Below are 14,628 nucleotides of genomic sequence, written 5' to 3' on the forward strand. Positions count from 1 at the left end.
ACCTGAAGAGGTCAGCAAGGAAGGGGCTAAAGTGATAGACCATAGACTATAAGTGGAGTGAGAAGGGAAATGAACAGAGGAGAAAAATGCTGGTAGTGAAAAGAAGTCAAGTGGATCAAAGGTCTTGATGAAATTGAGGAAGTATCATGAGGGTACCAAAGGAAGTGAATAGTTAGAATAGGAAGTGACGGTCACAGTAGAAGACTTAAAATTGAGGCTTTGGTGATGGTTACAGTTATTACAGGTATTGTCAATGCCTAGGGTATGAATATCTTTACAAGTAAAGATGTGGCACCTCTAAAGGATTGTGTGGACTTGCCCAAGATAACATGGAACTGAAACTTGAAACCAAGTTCTTCTATGTCAAATCCACTCCTTTTTTTCTTGTCCCATGCTGTCTTAGACTTAGGCTAAAATTACTTCTGTTTCTATCAGTTCTAATTGATAATTTCTTACCTCTAGCCTTTCTGTGACCTCCAGGACAGAGGTCAACACTTCCCAGAGCTAAGCATCTGGGAGCATCCATTAGAGACTCAACTGTTAGTCAGAAATGTGTTTGATTTGCAGAGGTAGTGTGACTGTGACCATGGACTCTCTGCTTTATTCACAGGAGAAGGAAACTGCCCAACTCACTAATGTAGATTCAGAGTTCCCAGTCCTCTCAGGGACTTCTCTCAAGTATATACCTTACAGACACACAAACAACATGCATTTCATGGGACACTCTGATCTGATCGGGGTCAGGGAGAAGGACTAGGACTTTTATCTGTTTCAATGTTCCATGGTAGAGAAGGTCGGAGGAGACTCAGAACTAAGCTTTTCCTATTGCATGAGATTTCTAGCCTACTCATGAGAATCCAGGTATAAATCAGCTTTTATGAATTTTTAATAGAAATGCTGCAACCCCATTGCTGCCCCCAGGCTACCCTTCCAAATTTATCACCACTTTTCCTCCAAATGAATCTCCCATTTTGATATAATTAGTTTGATACCCCCTGTCATGCTTAGCCTATTCTTACTTCCTCGTCACCGTCTTCCACATGTTCTCTCCAACAGAATTGCTCCTCTTCCTTTCTTTGCCTGAGTCCAGCTGGTGTTACCCACTGCAGCAAGCCTCCCTGGCTGCAGCAATCCACAACTAAGCAGTGAACACCCACAAACCATCATGCCCAAAGCACTCATTTGATGCTTGCTATTCACTGCCTTGACTGTGAGCTAACTTTTTATTATTCCTATCTAGTCTCTTTAAATAAACAATATACAACTTGAGGTCACATGCTTCGTTGTATTTGCCTTTGCTGACAGTGACTGGCTAGGTGTCTCTACTGTCCTTGATAGCCTTTGGCTCACCATACTGCATTTAGCAATTTACTTTTATTTCTCTTAAATCTCTCTCTCTCTCTCTCTCATTAAAATAAGCATCATGTCCTGTTGATTCAGAATGTTCATATTTCATGTCTATATATCTCTTACCACTGTCTCTTCCACTACTGTGACTTTTACCTAGAAAAGTGGAATAACCTCTCGGCTGATATTTCTGCATCCATTATTGCCCCTTCAAACCATTCAACACACAGGGCAGAATGGTCTTTCTAAAGTGCACATCCCCCTAATGAAAATTCCTTCATGACTTCCTGTTGAAGGATTATGATTATGTCATCCCCCTAATGAAAATTTCTTCATGACTTCCTGTTGCCTCTAAGGTGAAGACCAAAATCCACCCATGGTCTCCAAGGCTCTGTCTGGCCAGGCCCCACCCATTTCTTCATCATTTGGGCCACTCTTCCTCTGGCACCAGCAAAAGTCTCTTCGGCTCTAACACTCTATTTCTACCTTCACATCCTCTCTCTGTGTCTCCATCACACTTATTCCCGATCGTCTTTCTGAGCACACCTCACAGGCCACTTCCCCAAAGAACATGTTCCATTACATACTCACAGCATTCTGGTCTTTTACTCTGTGACTTTGATCACAAGCATGATTCTACAAATAATTGTGTGATGTATGGTTTAATTTCAGCCTCCCTATCTAGGCTTATGTTCCGATGAATAGAAATCATTATTTTCCAGTTCGCTTCTTTATCCTGAGCTCCTAGCACTGTGTGTGAAATGTAGTATGCCTCAAAAGTCTTTGGAATAAGCAAATAGATAACAAATCAACAGTTTAAGTGTAAGCTCCTTAAAGGTGTGGAGTATGTTCCGATGAGTAGAAACCATTATTTTCCGGTTCACTTCTTTATCCTGAGCTCCTAGCACCGTGTTTGAAATGTAGTATGCCTCAAAAGTCTTTGGAATAAACAAATAGATATCAAATCGACAGTTTAAGTGTAAGCTCCTTAAAGGTGTGGAGTATGCCTTATTCACCATTTTATCTCCCATATTGAGCACACAGCCTGGTACATCACGGGCCCAATAAATATTTTTGAGTGAATGAGTCTATCTCATAGTGTTAGTTTTGTATTTTATAAAAGTTGAAGGATAATAAGAAATTTCTTATTTTCATGTAGGGAGATTTGATAAAAGAAACACTATATTTTTTAAAACTCAACTTTCAGTGCTGATTTAAGTCCAACCCATGACTTATATTTGCCTCCACTGCCTAGAGAGCTGGGCCTTGGATTTGCATGTGAAGATATAATATTCAGATTACCAATTCTCAAATAAAATATGACTCTGACCTAAAGTTTAGACATCATCTATGAATATAGATAGGAGCAATTTTCTGTGCCAAACATGGCTTAAAGGTCAGCTGTTGTTTGGTTGTTGAATTATGTATCCTTACATTGTAGTGCTATAAAAATAAGCAGGACATTTGTTTTGAGTTATCAAAGAATTTGAATCTTGGCAACATCCACCTCTGCTATATGTAGGGTCTGTCAGACACAAGCTAGTCTCTTGGACGTTTTGTAAAGCTGCATTAATGTGTTCAGTCAGGTTGGATAGTCAGCCAAAAACAAAAGGAGAACTTCAATACAGAAAATTGCATGGTGGTGATATGTCTACAACACTAACTCCAAACCTGCAAATCCAAGAAGGGCAAGCCTTGGGTAGGTGCTGCTGGCATATAATAGTAATCTTACCCTCATGGTGAGATATAAACCAATCATGAGGCCTCAGTACAGCCTTAAAGTTTTCATAACTGCAGTTTTAGTTCACATACCTAGAAACGTTGCATGCATCCATAAAGAAACTGGTTTGCTGAGGTTAAGAGCAAGAAAAAGTCTTGTTGCTTTGAAGTACTGAATTCGTAAAACGTATTCCACAGAACACTCATACAAGATGATAAAGAAAGGAGGGATCCTACAGTCCTTCCCAGAGATTCCCCATGCATGCAATCAAATTTTTTAAAAAGCCCTATGGTAAAACCTGTCAAACCTGGCATTTTCCAAAATTAATTGACCATGGAACCTCTTCTTATGTAATATCCTGTTGTCATTTATCATTTTTTGGCTGCCAGGAATCTGAAGTGTCTTCCTACCTTTGGGGAATCCCCCATTGTGTGACTGTTGCCAGGAGCCAAGACCTACTGTCACCACCGAAGGTCAAAGAGCAGAGTGTCATCTGCCTCAGTTCATGGGACTAGGGTATCACACACTCTGGACAGGGTCAGTTGGATGCTCCCTCGTTGGATGTTGACTCTGAAGAATGTGGCAGAGAAGCAGGGACAAGAGAGATCCATCCAGATGGCCATGACAGAGGCACAGGCTCAGTGTGAGAGCCATTGGTGGCACAAAGGAAGTGTTGGGTGTTAGGTGTCTACAAATAGGGGCAGTGGCATCCCCACAAGGCTGTCCCCATGGTGTGATTTTGGCTGTGATTCTGGCCACCTGCCTGTCCTTTCACTCCTGCCCATTTTCTCAACTTGTTCTCCAGATTTTCCAACAAGATTTCTAATTGGCATACCCTCCTTTTCCTGCTTAAGTCATCCAGGGTCAGCTTCTGTTGCCTATAGATGAGAATTTTGCTATTACTCACCCTTTAACATCTGACAGATGTTAGTGTTGGTGTTTAGCAGAATGACTTGGGAATATGCTGCATTCTTATACACTAAGACCAACCTAATAAATTTGATCCTAAGATGACAGTAGAGTAAATAAGTATGCTTTTACTGCCTTGGTGACCAGACAAGTTAACACAGCTTCCAAAATATTTTACAGTTACTAAGTATAGCTTTTCAAAAAAAAAAAAGGCTTACAAAGATTTTCATCTCCAATCTCACTCCCAGATCATTTAATAGGCCTCTTGTAGGCACTCACCTCACTTCCTCTGATTTCACCATGACCCCTTCTCCCTGCCCCCAACACACCACAATCACCTAGTGTTGACCATGCATTTTATTCTAACACATAATATACTCCTTCTTTCTTAGTGCTTAAGCAATGTGAGTTATATTCTGATTATGTGACTTGCAAAAGTAAAAAAGAAATGACAGTCGTGCAAGACAGATATTTCAGCCAAAGGAAGATTATAAGCTGTTGAACTAAAAATACTGAGATTCAAAAGAAAATATTCTCTTTTCTTGGACAAACTTTTCAAAACCAAGTTCAAGTGGACTACCTGAGTGGCCACAGGGCAGAGGTGACCAAATCTGAGGACCAGACAGCCCAGGGCCATCTCCAGCAACTTGGAATCCACCAATGGCTGAGAGCTACAGGCACACAGGTAAATGTAAACATTAATGCTGGAGATGTAGCTTTTCTCCCTTGCTGATTGATGAGAGTGGTCTCAGATATTTCTACCTAATAATGTTCTATCATGAGAATAAATATGTCTCTTCCTAGTGTGGGTAACTTCTGGACCTCTATTTGATAAGCCCTCATCAAATCTGGTAACTCTGATAACTCTCAATATTATTAATTTTGTCATCTTGGTCTAGCATTTCACTTGTGAAAATGGACTGATCCCAGTTCTACTTGTAACTAAGGAAAAAATCTTAATTTCTGAGCATAGCCACTCTTATCAATACACACTGGGCAACTCTGGCTTATCCTCCTTGTCCTTCCACCCACCTACATCCTAGTGGTTCTTGCAAGAAAATAGAGACTTCTACGTTATATCTTTTTTAAGATTTTGTCTGAAACATCTCCAGCAAGTTCTTAGTTTTTTAGGTAAATTCAAAATACAGGTGATAGAAGAATTTGGCTTACTTAGAGATGATATTTTGAGATACTAACTAAGATATCCTTTTTCTTTCTTTTTAGTGATCCCTCTCATGGGCTACAAACATTAACCTGTCATTTTTTCAGGGATGTGGGAAAGAGAGTGAGAAGATCAGAAAGAAGACAGAAAACAAAGTCTCCCATTCTGAAGGGTTAAGCTCAAAAGCTAGGGGTTCAAGTATAAAGAAAAGAGAATTAGGAAGAAGATGTATGAGTCAGAACTGGAGTCTTCTTCCTTTCAACCACCCACCAGGCCTCCAATGAGCACAGGGCTGTAGTTCAGCCAGCCACTGGGCAGACGTAGCCCTGTCTGAGGACCAGGCAGCCCAAAGCCCATCGCAAGGGACAGCCGCAGGGAACCTCAGCAGTTAGAGAACAAGAAGCGACCAAATGACATTTGAGCCCCTTCCTGAAGCTTAGCAGCAATCTGCAAGACAATGAGGAAACACAAATTCCAAATGTGGCTAAAATTTTAACCTGAAGTGATTGAGAAATTATGAAAGTTGATGAGTTTACTTGGAAGTAACGAGATCCCATTTTCTGTATCAGGATAAAATGGAAGCTCAAAGCCAGAAATAACGTTTTTATTACCAAACAAATGCTCCATATTATATATCTGACCTTGAGAGTTGTGAAGTTTGGGTCCATTTCACTAATGGATAAAGTGCCTAGGTGTGAGTGCGGTCCAATCAGAACTGGCCTTTCTGATCAATCTGACCTCAAGTCTTGAGAGATTGTTGAACTGTGAGAAGATGAGAGCTGGGAAAGAATATAGGGAATCCAGGCAGCACCTGGAAAAGTCATGAGAAGTCCAAGTCGGAAATGAGGGAAGGAGGGAAATGGGAAGTACACAAAGAATGTATCATCATCTGTCTTCTCTGAAACCCCATCCGGGACAGGTTCTCTTGCTCATCACTTATGCAGGCTCTGGGGTGGGGCAGGAAGGAAAAGTCAGGAGTTAAAGACAAGTGGAAAGATGACTACAGACGATGTGGGAGAGATGCATTGCATTGGATGCAGGCTTTGTGGGACACATCCAGCTTGTACAGAGTGAGTTTGAGGAATTCAAGAATAAAATATTTTCATGGATCATAGTGAAAGAAATATATGCAGTGAAAATGGATAATGATACTAACCTCAATTCTCCCTTGCATTTGAGCTGACAGAGTGATATAAGTATAGCCTTGGATCACAAGTCGGATAGGTCATTCACTTGCGGTATTCTGGCCGAGATCCAGTACAGGTAATTACATTCTACGTACCAAAATCCCCATAGAACATCTATTAAGTATGTTTCCCATCCCTTCTGGCCCATGGTTATGCCTTATTCTAAATCTCTTATGCCCAAGGGGATAGTGAGCCATGAAAAGTTGGTATTTATCATATACCTTGAGAACTCTGAATGAAAAGTGCTATAACGCTACAAATTGATCTCAGAAAGAGCAGATCAGCATTCCTTAGGCGTTAGGCAGTCCAAATCACTTCCCCTTACATAGATCTCCCTTGCTTATTTGCAATACTTCACATTTATCTTAATCCTTTCCCACTTCTCTCACTATTAGCATCTCAAGAACAAAGAGTATACCCTCTCTGTCTTTGGTGGCTTCCAGTGAATAAGAAATGTGCCATAAAGCTTGGTGACAGATTACTTAATCACATGCTCACAAATCCTTAGCAGTGTCCTACCTCTTAAGGCCTGTCATTAACTCATACTCCAGGCCCCTTCTCATCAATTTTTTCTAATTCATTTAAACTAAAATAGCTATTAAACATATGGTTTTTCCTTGTTTGTGTGACATGAACAAAACCAGACAATAAAGAGGAAATTATGAAAAGATGGGTGGACAATGTGAGCAAGACAGGACAGGAAAGCCCAGAAAGGTGTAATACTTGGTGCTTGACAACCATCTTTGAATGTGTGCATACACCCATGAATGAAGAAAGAGATCAGTCAATCAATGGGCTGTCCGTGGTTGCAGCGTCAGATACACAATTAGATCTGGAGTTTAAGAGGAAATGATTGACTCATAGAGAAAGTCACCTGCTCAGGCTGCATTGAAGGTAGGGTGTGTGCAGCTGTGCTTCAGGAGCAAAGAGAACCAAGCACATGCTGACCAACTCTCAGCTCACTTTTTCTCCACCTATCAGCTGCGTTCTTTCTCTTTTTGTTGACTTGCTAGACGTTGTCTGCAACAGCTTCCAAATGTTAGGCCTACAGTTTATTCATCATCTGTAGAAACTGATCATAAAATGACTGATCCAGGAAGGTCCTCCTTGATGTGACTTAGTCAGGTGTCTCTCCCAGGACCAATCAACCGGAGCTCTGGGGTGGATGGCTGGTGTCATACGGAGACCCCTCTCTCAGTCACGACATGAAGCAGTTTCCAGGAAGGTGAGAAGAAGAGAGACAGGATGGAGGAAGTTGCTAGGTGTACAGTCCCAAAAGTCAGAAATTAACTATAAGAGTAAGCAGAATTAAAATGGACTAAATGAAGTCTACAAGTCTATGTAAGATTTGGTGTATTTTAGCCTAATATTCTGATCATGTCAAAACATCAGTGGCTTGATCTTGTCTTTGTCATCTCTATAAAGCCACCACTAATAGTAGATGGAAGACACCGAAATTCCAGGTCACTCCACAGCCCTGGCCCTTGCATAGCCTCAATGGGATACTACAGAATCCTCCAGTAAATGCCTAAGGGGTCTTCCCATAAGTCTGGTGATGCAGATTTGCTCTCATGCCCATAAATGTCCACCTGCCAGGCCAGGCACGGTGGCTCACACCTGTAATCCCAGCACGTTGGGAGGCCGAGGTGGGTGGATCATCTGAGGTCAGGAGTTCGAGACTAGCCTGACCAACATGGAGAAACCCATCTCTACTAAAAATACAAAATTAGCCAGGCGTGGTGGCGCATGCCTGTAATCCCAGCTACTTGGGAGGCTGAGGCAGGAGAATCGCTTGAACCCAGGAGGCGGAGGTTGCAGTGAGCCGAGATCGCACCATTGCACTCCAGCCTGGGCAACAAGACAGAAACTCCATCTCAAAAAAAAAAAAAAAAGAAAAGAAAGTTCACTTGCCAAGTGTCAAGCTCCTCAATGGGAGGAGAGGTTGGGGAAAAGAGACAAAGATTGAAGAGAGAGCAAACTACAGATGCAGGGACATGGATCAGGAGGGGTGGTAGATACAATGGGATGTTGGCATGGAAGACAGAGCTGGCAGCTTTGCAGCTGTCCCAGGAGCAGGCTATCCCTGGAACAGATCACCTCATGAGGTTTTTATTAGCCTGGGACTCTGAGATCTTTTCAGAGCCTCCAAACTCAGCCCCCTTGGTTTCCAAGCTGCCACAAGGTAGGTAGTGAGGCAACTAGGAAGGATCTGGGCCTTGCCTGCTCTTAGCAAGTCACTTACATCCTTGACTTCAACTTCCCCCTTTGTAAAATCATGGACTGTACTACGTATTGGCATGGTTTCTACTCTCTCTACAGTGATAGCTTTTATCCCTGTAAAAACAGCTGACCTAGGCAGGTGGAAAGATTAATAAATTAACAGGTAACATTGAAACAAGAGACAAGCAAGACGGGAGGCAATCTTTTAAAAATCTTTTGAAGTCCCATTAAAATCTATGGTTGAGCCTGCCTCTACTAGCAAATTCTGACCAAATTTCATAGTCACCCCATAACTGTAACTGTAGAAACTTGGTAAAAGTCAAGAATTTGGAGGCCTTTACACAAACACTGCAATGATTTTTATTTCAAGAGATGAAGTATAAAAAGCACTGGTCCTGCAGTGATTAACTGGCGTTTTATAGGCAGTGTTTCAAACAAGTGCTGTGCTGCGTGTGTTCAGTTACTGTAGTTATGATTTCATTAGCTTCTCTGATAAATAATGCAACGACTTTAATGATGCATTTCCTCTTTAAAAAACCCACAATGGAAACTCCATTTCATAAAGCAAGGAAGAACAATGACTTCTGTTTAATTTTTATTACTTTTAAATTAATCTGTGAGGTTTTAAAAAGTAAAAACCATCTTCTAAGGGGAAAAAAACGGAAAGAAAAAGGTTAACCTGTTTAAAAGGTGCAATCATTTCTGGGTGAGTAAAAAATGGATATAGGTCAAGAACCAGCATGAAGGCTCCACCTTCCTCAATTCAGCCCTTTCTAGATCACAAAAGGAAAGTGGTCCTGCCAAATTAAAACCCTCCATAACAATAAAACCTGATTTAATGCAGTCATTATTTTTCCATTAAATCTGAATATCATCTAATGCATGCATGTTATTTTAAACCCACCACACTAATGCAAATCCAGCATTCCTTGTAAATCAAACCTAAACATTCCATCAGTTGTCATTACTGCTATTGACAATCACAATACCTCATCCCCAAGGACACCGTCCCCTCAATCCCTGACTCTAGAGATGGGAGGAAAAACTAAAGACGACGCATTTTAATTTCCAATAGAGAGCTGCTTACTGAAGTGTAGAGGTTGGGTCAGTAACACCCTGGAGGTCTCAGCTTAATGTAGTTCAACATGTAACTCTTGCTTCTCCAGGCCACACTACACTGAGAAAAAATGTAAGTGTTGGGTTAGGAACAACCAGGGAAAGAGAAACTACTCTAAGTATTTAAACTAGAGGAAGTTTAGTGCTGGGAATTGGTGGTGTGGGGAGTGGATGTGACTGGAAAGGCTAAGAAGCCAAACAGGGGATGGCGGTGCCCCCCAGAGACTGGCAACTGCACACCTTGGTTGGAGGGACAGAGGGAAGATGAAGTTGTGTGAGGACCCATAGACCAGGGATTCTGGGAGGATTTTGGAAGCATACCAGATCTGTCCAGTAGGATTTGGAGTCATGGACTCAGAAGAGACACGATCACTGCTGGAGATGCTGCCTGAGGCACAGGGGTGGGACAAATGCCTCAGTCTGGCCCTTTCCTCTACCCTCCTAATTCCTGTGAGTGCCTCCCATGGGTCAGATCCAGCTAAGAGGTCAACTGACCTGAGAGCCTGGGAAATGCAGTCTGGGGCCATGTGTCCCACTGTGGCACAGAGTAGAGCTGGAGAAGGATGAGGAAACGGTGTGAGGACAAACAGCCCGGAGGCAGCAGAGACTAAAATCACATTCCTATTCTGTCCAGTGTCTGTCTTCCTGGGCTAGGCGCTCCAGCCCCTGCTTCCAGCCCCAATACAGACCCTTTGCTAAGAGTTACTGAAGCTTAGAGAGGGTTGTGCCACCTCCCATCCCACCCCAGTGTGGCAGCTCTTTTAATCTTTTAAGTTGCTGCTCCCCCATGTGCTATAGTACTTTCGACACCATGTGCTACAGCATTTTCAACACGCCACTGTGGGGTGGTGGGTATCGTGATTGACACCCCAGCACTTACTTAATTCACCCTCTATGGAGAAGTCATATGGTCTGGATGAGATTGTCCCCACCCCCTGCTCCAACGTCAGGACTCGTTTGGTTCTGCCTAAGTGCCCCTCATCCACAGTGACCGGTTCAGAAATGGGCACATGCGACCAGCCTGGACAGGTCAGAGCAAAACATCACCGTCATGGTAGTGATTGATCCAGGGGCAGAACCTGTGTCTTAGGTGGGTTCAACCTGTGTCCTAAGTGGGCTTTTGTTCTGCAAATGGAGGAAAGAGAACCTATGGCTGGGGACACATGTGGCCCCAGGAACTGATGGCAGAGATTTGGCTACCAGCTTGAGGATGACGCAGTCACCTAGAGGAGGGCAAAACCAAGAGAACCACAGGGAAACCGAGCCACGGCCCGATGACAGCATGAGCCTTGAGAACAAACCAACTCACCCTACTTTTGGACTTCACAATTACATGAGCTAATGAATTCCCTATGGCTTAAACCACTTGAGTGTTCTATTGCTTGCAACAAGAATCCTAACTGCTTTTGAGGAACCAAGTGATTCTTCAAAGGTTTGGCATATGGTAGACATTAATAAGCAATTTATTGCAGTTGTTTTCTTGTATAGCTACTGAGAAATTTATATCAAGTTTCCTGGAAGCTGGGATGGCAGTGATCTGGGACTCTTGTAGGACAACATCATCTCAAATCTGGTTCTCAGGACTCATGACCCACATTAAACCTATCTCCAACATAAGGTAGATACCCCTACCATTTCTCTCCACTTCAGGTGAGTTTCCCAACTTACAATTATAAATAAAGGGCTCAGTGGCAGCTGAGCATAAACTCAAGACCATAAACTTAAGAAATAAATAGAAAACACTTAAGAAATTTTTTTTTGATAGATGGCTTAAATGAAAGCTGTGTTTCATTAAGTATGAGGCGTGTAGACAGGTGATTGACTCCACTGACACCACGTGAATAAAATGTCTGTGGCAGGTTCTACTTGAAAATCACAGTGGAATGTCTCAGGCAGTGGTTCCCTAGCGGGGTGATTTTGTTCCATAGAGGACATTTGACAAAGTCTGGAGACCTTTTTGGTTCTCACAACTGGGAGTAGGGGTGTTACTGGTATCTGGGGGATAAAAGCCAGGGGTGCTACTGAACATCCTACAATACACAAAAGCCCCCGACAACAAAGAAATTATCCCAAGCTCCAAATGCCCACAGTGTTGAGCTTGAGAAACTCTGCCATAAGGTTAGGGCTTAATTAAACAAGTAAGAAAAAAAAAATCATATTAACATTTTTCCAATAGATTGAGTACTTCTATTTTTGGTTGCATATTTTTTAATAAAACAAGATGTAAATGGCTCAATTGAATTGTTATAAACAGTAAGATTTACCAGTGCTCATATTTTTTTTACTTTCATTTTCTAGCTTAATAACAAATTTGTTATCTTATATTATTCTAGAAAAGGCAACAGTGTGGCTTATTTTTTACAACTGGTGTGTAGCCAGAAATGGTTTTCAAATAATACCAACCATGGCACAGACACTCACCAATCAGAACAAATACAGGCTGTACGTAATCCTAGTAGAGCCAGCTGGGCATCGCTAGTTACTGGCATACCTTCCTCTCTTCTACTGTCTTTCCACTGTCACAAGATTCCACCTTCTGGAAAGCCGAGGATAGGCTGTAGCAGCATGTTAAAACACTCCTCAGTTAGCAGCCACTGATGTTATGGGTGGTGGCTCTTCTTCCTTCCGCTCTCTTGTAAGCCACAAAGCAAAGAATGAGGAAGCAGTAATTGACAATTCTAGGGCCAACAAGGACATAAGTCATCAGGGTGTAAAACAAAGCCATCCTCAGCACACAAAGGACCACAATCTAACCATCTACCTAGTATACCATTCAATAGAGGTCAGCTTGGGGCTTGTGAGAAATAAACATCTACAAAAACTGATGTGCTTACTGGGTAAAATTCAAATTCATTATTTTTGATACCATTAACAAACGTCAAGAAGTAATTCTTTCTACCCCCATATACTTATCTTTATCCTCCCCTGGTCTTCAATGGGAGTCTGATCTATTGGAGATGGATGACACCTCCCTTTTCCATAATCTAATTGCAGATATTAGATACTAGTATTTCAGTTTAGCTTATACACGATCCTTCTCTCTTTCCTGTGTATTTGTTCTGTTTCCCTACATAGGCTTTGAGGTCCTTGAGGATAATAAGCATGTTGTCTATCGGATTGCTGATTAGTTACTAGGTGCTTATGACAAACATATTGAATGATTGATTAAAGCTACCCAGAATTTGAATGACACAAAATAGTATTATTTTTTCCTGTATTATCATGACAAGGTTTTGTAAAGTTCTAGTCCACATTTGCCTTTGACCTGAACAGCTCAAGGTACTTTATCAAATGAATTTTAGAAATTCATACTAGGGAGTGTTAGTTCTACCTTACATTCTGATAAGGGAGAAACAGAAAGGAAAATGCTTGGAAAAAGAGGCTGCTTCAGTAGGTTGGAATTGTGTATCCACTTAGGTGTATGAAAACATTTTAATACTTACATATTTTACCAGGAGTCTATGGGAAGCAGCTGGTGCAGTGCACAGAGAGTTGGAAGGCGACTCTGAAGCTTCATGCTCCAACTGGCTCTGAAATAACCAAACAAGGAAACCAAGCAAGTCATTTAATCTCATAAACTCCCATGTGTTTACCTGTAGGCAGGGCTGTTGGATGTGGTAGATATTTTATTCATTTATTCTAAAATAGTTTTTATTAATTATTAAACACTTCCAGATGAACACTTGTATGCCTAGGTAGAGGAGACAAAAAGACAAAACACTCAGGTACTCTCTACCCAGCAGATTTAGCCATCTTTGGATCCCCTTAGGCCCCATCCTCTGTCATACCCTTTAGTAAAAAGCATCATCGTTCTGTCTCTTTTTGAAAATGTTACCTCATTTGATAGATTCCCCAAAAAACATATTGTTTCATTTTCCATGTTTTGAAATTTACCCAAATGGAATTATACTATGTTTATTCTCCTGCTGTTTGCATTTTTGGCTACACATTACATTTATGTTACATGCAGTTGTAATTAATTCATTTTTACTGTAGTATAATATTCCAGTGCATGGATATAATGCAATTAATTCCAGTGTTGTACTATCACTGCTATGTTTGTTATACACCTCTGTTGGTACACATTTGTAAACATTTTTTCCAGAGTATATGTCTTAGAAGTGAAATTGCTGAATCTTTGATTGTGTACTTTTTATTATTTACTATACCATGTCTGTTTCTCAAAGTGGTGGAAGCAATTTACACACAAAGCAGCAGGGGATAAGAGGGCCCACTGCTCCTCAACCACTCCAAGAATTGATTTTTTTTTAAATAACTTTCACATGTGTATAGGCCACTTATGTTTCCTTTTCTGTGAAATTTTTTTTTTATTTGGTTGTCTTTGTCTTACTTAATCATGAAATTTCTTTATGTGTTCTGGGTAAGCATGCCATGTTGATTATTTGTGCAGCAGCCATCTTCCCTGCTGTGGCTTGTCTTTATTTTCTCTCAATTTCTCTCTTTCTCTCTCTCAATAAATGGAAATTTTGAATTTTAATGTTGTGGAATTTATCAGTCTTTTCATTTATGTTTCAGGAAACTGTTCTCAATCTCTGGGAATATCTCTGTGGGAGAACAGACATAGTCTCCTATTTTGTCTTACAAATGTTTATAGTGTTATCTTTCATTTTTACATTTAGACCACCTGGAATTGGTTCATTATTTGGTGTGAGGAAGGACTCCAGCTTCATTTCTAACCATTTAGATAACCAAATATCCCAGTACCAAGTAATAAAAAATCCACCCTTTACCCACTGAACTTCAATACTACCTCTGTCATATGTCTAGTGTTCATATGTGTGCTTCTCTATTCCAGGGTTCTCTTCCTGTTTCAACATCATATTGTTTATCTCTGTGCCAATATCACATTGTCTTCATTTCTATAGCTTTATAATAAATGCTGATCTTTTATAGAGCTAGTCCCCCACCTTCCTTTTTAAGAATGCTCTTGCTATTCTTGGCTCTGT

General features: G+C 41.1%; 1 long non-coding RNA gene across 1 annotated transcript; it reads right to left on the bottom strand.

Moving 5' to 3' along the window:
• Positions 1-7,271: 7,271 nt before the first annotated feature.
• Positions 7,272-10,274, bottom strand: LOC139358293 (uncharacterized). Its single transcript, XR_011613033.1, has 3 exons — positions 10,157-10,274; positions 9,633-9,722; positions 7,272-7,615 (listed from the first exon to the last, which is right to left on the bottom strand). It is a non-coding gene; the product is annotated as an uncharacterized lncRNA (long non-coding RNA).
• Positions 10,275-14,628: the final 4,354 nt, after the last annotated feature.

The sequence above is a fragment of the Macaca nemestrina genome, chromosome 14, assembly GCF_043159975.1.
Source record: "Macaca nemestrina isolate mMacNem1 chromosome 14, mMacNem.hap1, whole genome shotgun sequence".
Classification (NCBI taxonomy): Eukaryota; Metazoa; Chordata; class Mammalia; order Primates; family Cercopithecidae; genus Macaca; species Macaca nemestrina.